The sequence below is a fragment of the Pinus tabuliformis genome, chromosome 9 (assembly GCF_031772625.1).
Source record: "Pinus tabuliformis cultivar Carrire ecotype Pingquan chromosome 9, CPIR1, whole genome shotgun sequence".
NCBI lineage: Eukaryota > Viridiplantae > Streptophyta > Pinopsida > Pinales > Pinaceae > Pinus > Pinus tabuliformis.
Genome location: NC_142307.1, coordinates 1,641,698,647 through 1,641,707,992, shown reverse-complemented (window position 1 = coordinate 1,641,707,992; position 9,346 = coordinate 1,641,698,647).

The following is a 9,346-nucleotide window of genomic DNA, read 5'->3' as shown; positions in this document are numbered from 1 at the left end:
GCGAGAATGATGTTTGCAAATAGGCGAGATCAAAGAAATGGGAAAATTTGGATTACAATTGTCGATTTACATATGGGTGTAGGTGGGAAAAAGGAGGAGGTAACTTTGAGGTGATACGTTGCATGGTTGGCCTACCACACTCACTTGACGATTGGTCTGGATTCATTGACATTTTCATTTTGCTAGCATGATGGGTGTCATTTCTATTTACTGCCCTTCGATGGGGTGCTTGAATGGATTTGGGAACAGGGCTCAACCCCGTGGAATGAATCGTGAACATAGATATGTCATGTTGGATCTTTGACCGTTGACTCTCTAGGGGATGGTACTATGTTAGAGTCGGTCTTGTCAGTCCTTCGTCAGAGATCAAAACTCTTTCTGCATTTCATTTTTAGGTGTCTCACTCCATTCACTCAGCTGCATTCTACTAGGGGCATGCCATAACTTGACGGAAGGGCCTTACCATTCATTCCCCTCATGTCTTGTACCTGTTGGCTCAAATCTTTTCATCAATGTGTATTAAATTCCATGACAGTCAATGTTTGATATTTTAGTGGAAGAGAGTCATTTCGGTCATTAACTCTAGGGATTAGTCATTAGGTCTCCAAACAATGTCCAATAAAGACAGCAAGGCCAGAGGGAGGCTCGTATGAAGTTGTGATTCAAAGAATTTCATCGTCATGTTGATAGAATACGACTATTCTTCAAAACTCCGTTTTGAAGAAAAGTCAACAATTTGTCATTTGTAAAAATTTTCAAAAGTTTCTCAATGGATTTCTCCAAGCGCAGCCCTGGTCTCCTTAGCCAAATTCCATGTCAGCTACCCCTGCAAAAAATCGCCAAAAAATTTCATCATTTTAGTCAAAGAAATCAAAAGGAAGTGTGAAAAGCAGAGTTGTATTAATGGTGAAAAAGTGTCAAAGTGAAAACATTACAAAATGGGTTTTGGAGGAAGAAAAAATCAAATCCAACTCTTGCAACATATTTCCTGAAGTTATATAAATCATTTGTGTCAAGTTACATTCAAGAAATCTTATTGCAAAGTTGAATTTGGAGGTTGGAGAGCAAATTGTCGTTTGGAAAGGTCGTGACTGTGTTAAGAATTGGAGCGCAGCGCACAAGTGGAGAAGCATGGCGCACATAGAGTGCTTGATGCACCGGGGATATCTGCCCAGTGTTAATTTGAACGGTATGATGCACACAGAGAGTGTGGCGCACTGGGTTATTGGCGTGGTGCATATACACAGAAGCCCGATTTTGCTCAGAATTTGCAACCAATCGCCTTCAATCCCTTGAATTTGCCAGGTGGGGTCAATCTCTCAGTGTTTCATCCATTTTTGTGTTAGTATGATGATAGTAAATGGTGGCTTATGGTTGCACAAAAACTCTTAAACCCTACCACTTAAAATCATCAAAGCAAATGCTGTTAGGGTTACAAAGTCATTGTGTTGGTGCCAAGGTTTTTCTCCCATTTCACTTTTCCTTCTTGCCCTCATTCCTTTCTTCCCTATTCCACTTTTTCCATTTCTCCCTATCCTAAAATGCTACTAAAATCCTATTCCCTATCCCGTCCACACATTTGTCAAAGGTAAAACCCCAAACACTACCCCATATAAATTTTCCTAACACCCCAAACCCTACCCTATATAAAATCTCCTAAACTCCCTACTCCCTAAATAAAATTCATCCTCATAGTCCCTAATCCCTTCATATTATTCCCCTTCCTAACAGTCCCTTGTTGCATTTTCCCCTTGGTGGCAGATTTCAACAAATTAAAAAGAGCAGTTCAAGCACAGTTCATACACAGCAGTCATCTTGTCTTCAAGGTCTTTTGTATAGCAGTCATGCCATCTGAGTATTCATCAAACTATGAGGTGGAAACCCAAAGTGACTCTCCCTTAGAAGATCAGGCACCTTGGAGGCCTTATAAAAGTGGCAGACATGTGAGAGAGGAACCGACCACCCTTACAGAATTGCAGCCCTGTCCTCTTTCTATGTCATGTTTTCAGCATCAGTCATGTTATGAGTTTTGTCAAAAGGTAGCTAGTGTCCAATTTCATCATGAGTTGGCTCGTCTTTTTGTGCTACACTTGCATGGAGATCAATATATCTTGGCTAGTGTCACCTTCACACTTACACCAGATTTTGTCTCATTAGCAATCGGTATACCAAACATTGGTGAACCATGGCACAAGAAACAGAAGATTGACCGGCAACATTATGAGCCATACATCAAAACCAGTTTCTTAAGGCATCTCAAGAGAGTTTTCCCGTTCTGATATCTAAAGGATGAATACGCTCCACTAATGAGATTGATCATGAAATATTTCAGCTGTGAGGGACGGTTCTCTTGTCTTTATGCTTACCACATCAGGTTGCTCATGCATTTCACCAGGGTACGAATGATGAACATTCTGTATTTCATTTGCCAAAACATAGAGAGGATGACCACCTTTATACAATGCAAAACATCTCAGCAGCAACTTAACAATGTCTATCATTTTGCTCTTATCAAGATTTTGGTGGTTCATTAGCTTGGATTGCAAGGCATCTCTTGGGATAATTTCATTTCGCGTGATTTCTTCAGAGCTTCACGGGGAGTATCAGAGGTTAAGTATGAGGGTGAACCTTCTCATCGGTATGAGCACCATGAGATTGCTAGTGTGTCGGTTTTCATCACATATCAGAAGGGCACCAGACATTTGTTTGCAGTGGAAAAGTGAGTGTTATCTCCACCTGGGGTGGAAGGGGCCTCGCTTCCTCCATCAGCATCACAGGAACAGGACAAAGGCAAGGAGCCATTGCAGGATGAGGGGCCTTCAGGTGAGCCATCAGGTGAATGAGAGACCAAATTCGTTCTCCTTCATGATGATGATACAAATACGAATCCACCAAGTGCACAACTTAAAGATATCATCCAGGAGCAGCAAGCAAAGATTCAAGCCTTGTCCCTTGATTTGGAAAGAGCCAAATGGAACATGAAATATCTGGAGCAGAGGAACAAACATCTTGAGGATCAGCAAGCGATCATGGAGCTACAAAACATTCGCGAGAATCGTCAAGCTGTGCAAAGGAGAAGAGTTGAGCTCACGTCATTGGAGCAAGAGATTAATGAGCATCGAGAGGCCAATCTCAAGAGAGTTAACATGAACTTAGAGAGGCTGCTAGACAAGACCGACAAGGACCATGCATTGTTGAGACACATGGCTTTCCACTACATGGCGCGAAACAAAGTTTGCAAGGCCCAAATCAGGAATTTGAAGGCGAAATTGAGAAAGGCAATCAAGAAGAAAAAGAGGCAAAGGGAGCTCGATCGACTTCAGATATTGGCCAAGGCCTCTTTAGCCTAGTATAACACTTGATAAGGAAGCTCCAACCCAAATTTCAAGAAATTTGTGGCATTTTTTGTGTTCTTGGAAATTTTTGTGCAAAAAACAGGGTTTTTCTCCCTGTGCGCTGCGCCACCTGGCGCGTGCTTACACTAGGGAGATCCAAATGAAAAAAGGTTTACATTTTTGGATTTTCCATGGAAAATCATGACTGTTGGTACATGGCCAAGAAGTTTGGGCCAATTTTGAGTCCTCAGGAGGTCAAAAACACCCTAAACATGACCTCTCTGGCCCTATTTTGACACACAGGAAGCAGTCTTGGGAGATCGAAGTTTTGAAGGGGAAAATGGGCACCAAATTTAGAAATTCCACTTGGGTTGGAAAGTAGACAGATAGGGCTTTCCAAAAAGCACACTTGGGCTTAATTTGGACTTCATAAGGTGCCTCAAAACCAGCTCCAAAGTAGCGCGACGCATACAGTTTTTGGCGCGGCGCACAGAGACCCAAAGGCCAAAATCGCTCCCGCTTCACGAAATTTCGATTCACAATTCTCTCCAAGTGGGCCCACTCATTTAAAATGCATTTTTCCCGGCATCAAAGGCAAAGTTTAAAAAGCATTTTTGGCTTCTATCCAAGTGGCCAAATGAAGGCGAATAGCCACCCACAAAATCTATGCTCATATTTGTTTTTTTCTAATTGGTCTTTGTAGAAAATTAAATGTAACTGCTGATGGTTGGCTCTTCATTGCGTGGGTTGATTGACCTTCTCATGGCAAAGCTTATTTATTATATTGAGATTCGTTTTGTAAAGGGTTGGAATTTTTGGGAAACTGTGGGAGAGAAACCCAATCACTCACTGTACATTTTGACAGAGAATTAATGAAAGATTGCAGCTCTGGTTCATGAGATTCCTGTGGCGTGAGTTTAGCAAATGTATCTTCTTTATGTTTCATATGTATTTCATTATGTTTCATATTTTCATTCATATTCATTTCCAGTGAAAGCTTTCTAAGTAAAAAGGTAGAATTCAATGTGTTGCTCTGCCTTGGGATAGTTTTCACGTTCTATGTTTTCTTCTGTTGAAAAGGATTCATGTATTTATGCCCTTTTCACACTATTAAACAATCTCTCCACTTCATGTTATTTCGAATCTAATTGCTAGACTTTCCGCCTGTCTTGCCTCATGAAATAATCTGCATCTTTGAGTTAAATTCTCTGCTCATGCTGTTCCTTGGTCCCACACATCCTAGAAAACTCAGTCATTTGTCAAAATACCTCTATCACATCCATTTACCTAGCCTAAAATCAGTATTCATTTTTGAGTAATCTCAGACCCTATTGTTTATTTTCCTGAGTGTGACCCGGAGAGAGCCCGCTCCTGTACTTGTAGGGCTAGCTACCAGACCGAGCGTGGTTTTTGGTTACCCTGAATGTTTCCTTCCTTCAACCTAAGGCAAATTTAGGTGCTAACATACTGGATTAATAGTTGCTCTTGTTACCCCACCAAATCCTTGCTAGGATTGGGTTACTTCAAAATGGACAGGGATCTGCTTGAAATGTGCTCGTTGTTTAGCCATTCAATATAAAATGCAAGGGAGGGCCCACATTACATTACTTTGAGTGCCTGCATAATTTAGAACTTAGGGGAAAAATATTAAAAACAATTAGTATTCCCCTTTTCATCTTCATCTGTCTATTTTATTTTTCTCCTTTTCTTTTTTAATATTTTTCTATTTTTCAAAACCTACAAACATTCCTTATGTACATGAGAAAACCTCCTCTACAACATGAATAATAGAAGGAAGAATGGAGAGGATACAACACAAGGAATATGGATGATGTGTAAAAACACAAATTGCATGTCTTTATTATTATATTTGACACAAATATTATGTTTCTTCTATTTGTTGACTTTGAGCATGGCCATGCTATTTTGTATTTTTCATGTTATTTCTGTTATGGTTTTTCTTAGTTTCCAATATTTCTTCTTTTCTTTTGTTGTTTGGTCTTGGTGGTTTTTTGGGTGTGAGAAAGGAAAGAAAAGGGTTATGGAGAAGAGATGAATGAAAACCCAACCAAAAGTGCAAGTCCTTAGATAAACCTTATGCATAATATAAATGTCAGTTAGGGGATAGAATATGATGATAGAACAGCTAAAATGGACTCGACTGAGTCTACTTGAATAAAATTGGTAGCAATGTAACACCCATGATAATGGCATAAGAAGGGAGTTCTATTAACCGAAATTTTGCATGGATAGAATATGCACTCTTTATTTTTTGAATAAAAGGAAATACAATGAAGGTCTAATGATGTTTTTTGGTTCGAAGGGTCAATGGTTCAGAACCTTAATGATAGCAAGATAAGTGGTTAATATTTAAAATATGACCACTATGTGAATAGTATGAAAATGGAATTTTTATTTTCCATGTTTTGAGTAACATAACAAAGTTATTTAATGGATTCCATGCCACGTGGAATACCCATTAGGTAGGTGCACAAAGTGACCTATTATTTTTAACTACCATTCTTAATGTGCTAACTCTTATTCTTTTGACCTTTGTTGTGTACAAGAATGAAATTAGTAAAAGCTAGAAATTGACAACATTTTCTTAGCATGGATGAGGATATGTTGGAATTGAATGCGAATGAAAATTCCTATATGAAGTTTTTATTGAAATCAATGAATAGTTGAGTTGATAAAAGTATTGCTAATGTGTGGTGCTAAGACTATTTTAGGAAATTGTTGAGCATTATAATAGCAGGAATGTCATCAAACAGTTAGATACATAAAGAGGCATAAGCTAAAAGCATTGGTAATGACAGCCAAGGTTACAGTAAAATTGTTGCAAGGGTGAGAGATCAAAGCCACTGTGATAGATCAACAACACCTACAAGGAAGCTCAATGATACAACTAAAAGTATCATGCTTATGAGATTAGGATTTTGGATGAAGCAGGCACTGGGAAAATAAAATTTCTAGTTTGAAACTTTGAGTATATCTCTTGAAATAACTTAAATGTTGTGACACATGTGGCATGATGGAGTTGGGAACTTGTGAAGAAGGTTTCTAGGAAGGCATTATAGCTTGTGGCACTTTTTTTTATCTCATGTGAGAATTTAATAATCAATACCTTAACTATAAGAAACCATGAGTAGTACAGTGGAGCATCCCATACCATGAATTAGCCATAATAATTCATGCACATGTCATTAGATCATGATATTTGGCTACTCGGTTAAGACTCTGATGACTACCCCATGTAAGAAATCCCTTAGATAGGCAGAATTCTTGATATGGGGGTTTCATGGGCCTAGAAGGGTGAGTGACTAATGGGGGGCCATCCAGTTAAGACTTTGGCTAGTTAAACTATCGAAAATGGGGGTTATGTGGGATTATAAAGGTGAATATATGGTACGAGAATAAATATGCCCACAATGAATGGGATGGGAGAATGAGGAAACCAATTGGGATTTGTACAAAAATACTGCATGGAGTAGTGTGACTACCACTAAGTGATTGTCTTAGGACTAAGAACCACTCAATAAGTTGTGTTTGAGGATGGAGTTGTACAAAAATATTGCATGAAGAAATGTGACCACCACTGAGTGTTTTCCTTGGATTTGAGAACCACTCAATGATCTAGATTCAGAGATAGAGTTGGTTGAATATTATGTGGAGTATATATACAACACTGAGTGCTTTCTTTAGCTGATAAACCACTTACTGTAGAAGTAAAGAGGAAGCCACAGAGATAAGTATTAGCTATTAATTTAAAGATATTTATGTTTAAGTTATGATTTAATATGTTTTGAAGTATTTTATGATTGAATCTCATAAGACTCATGTGGTCTTAATGTAGGAGAACTATTAAAGTATCTAACATGAATATATGAGGTTGATTGCAAGAGAAACAAGATCATCCCAACAATATCAACATGCTCCACAATAGTGTAATGGAGCCAAAGACTTGAAGAATTGGGCCATTGTGGTGATACTAGAACCTAATGACACACATAGATGACCATGAGTTATGATATGATAAATTTGTTGTGTCATTAAAGAGAGGAAAAGGGGTGTCTTGGTTGTAAAGAATCTTCCTTTAGGAGGAATCCTAACCAATGGATGGATTTCCCAAGGGACTAAGGAAGTGGAGAAGGGGATGCCTAAACTTGGAAGGTGAGCCACTACACAAAAGAGGAATCAAATCACCTGAGGGACCAATGAAGCAAAGAAGGGGATGTCAGAACCTAGAAAGTGAACTAGTTTTAAAAGTAATATGCATACTTAGTGGTATCAAGCATAAAATGAGTGTGTCCTATGAAAAAATGAGTTTATTTCATTCCCTGAAAGATCCCTGAGAAGAGTGAACAACATGGTTGTACAAGATGATTCAGGACATGGGAAATGCTGTTGAGATAAAGAGTTAAATATATAGAGCTATGATTACGTTGACATCCCTTGTTTCGTAGAACATCGACGACGATGTTCTTTTAAGGGGATGGGTCTTGTAACATCCTCATGTTCTACCCCTGCTCATTGTAATGATGATTGTGATTATAACACCAACATGGAAGAACCATGACTAGTTTGATATCTAATTGAACATATAGTATTAGTATTAATTAATTAACACAACTAAAGGTTGAATAACCTTGCATATCCTTGGCCTAAAGGGAAACTTACTTTCTTACTATCTTTACCTAAATCTACTAAAATTCTTGAAGCTTGCTCACTAACTTGTCTTACTCGAATAACCACTACCTGTACTAACCAAGTAAATGCTGATATTGTGTGTGCAATCAGTAGTTCATTCATCTAACAGGTGTTATCTAATGTGATTGGCCCTAAACTGAAAGGGACAGAGCTCACTATTGACTGTCACAAAAAGAATATAAGTAGAATAGTGCCATCACCTAAATAAGGAGGAGGTGGCATAACAGATGGGAACCATGTAAGACCCTTATGGCTCTTCTTTTTGAAAATTTATTATTTTTATACACTGAACTATTATTAGGTTTTAATGGAAATGGAAATGGAAATGGAACTATTATGTGATGATGTAATTATTTTATTATTATTTGAATTAATAAATAAATTGCTTACACATAATCGGGAAAGAGCACTAGAGTTTAGAAGACTTATTTCCAACTTAGAAAAAGTTATTGGTGGTCAATACCACATGATGGACCTTCCCTAAAAGTCTCTTAAAATGCCTACAAGAAAATAAAAAAAGAAATTGAATTAACATAATGGGAGAGAAAGATTATGTTGATCACTTAGTTGGAGACAAATACTAAGGGGTGGAATAAATCATTGTGGGAGTGAAAGGTGTTCTTTAAATAAAAAGAAAAGAATATTTTTCAAAAAAACTAAAACAAAAAAGCCTAGGAGAAAAGTTGTCAAACTTTAAAGCAAGATGCTGCTAAAATCTTCTAAGAAGAAAATCTATAAAATAAACCACCTAGGAATCAAAGAGACAAGAAGGTTATAGCTCAAGGGGAACTGCTTGATGTAGTTCATGGTTGGGTGGAACACGCTTTCCCTAGATATTTCCCAAGTGAGCTATCACGGTTAGGAAAAAAAATTATGTTTTATTTTTTTATGTTTCTATTGATTTTGATTAACTATAGGACACAGATTGAAGGTGAAATGTATAGAATTAACTGCACAAGTATTTATTACATGCACATAGTAAATTTTTACAAGAACACTCAATTAACAAGAAATCTAATCGTAATAATGTAGGTTAGATACTAAAATCTAATCATAATAATGTAGGTTAGATACTAAAATCTAATCATAATAATGTAGGTTAGATACTACATGCTTATTTTGGTTTTGCATGCATGTAGGAATTATAGTTTTGAATTACTTTCTGACATAATTCAAATGGAACATATGATTATGTTAAGTTTATATGAGAATGACTAGAGGCGATTATATAGATAAGTTTATTTAGTTACTTAAATTTATAATTTTTTTTTCTACTGATTGCTAAGTAAAAGAGAAAGAAG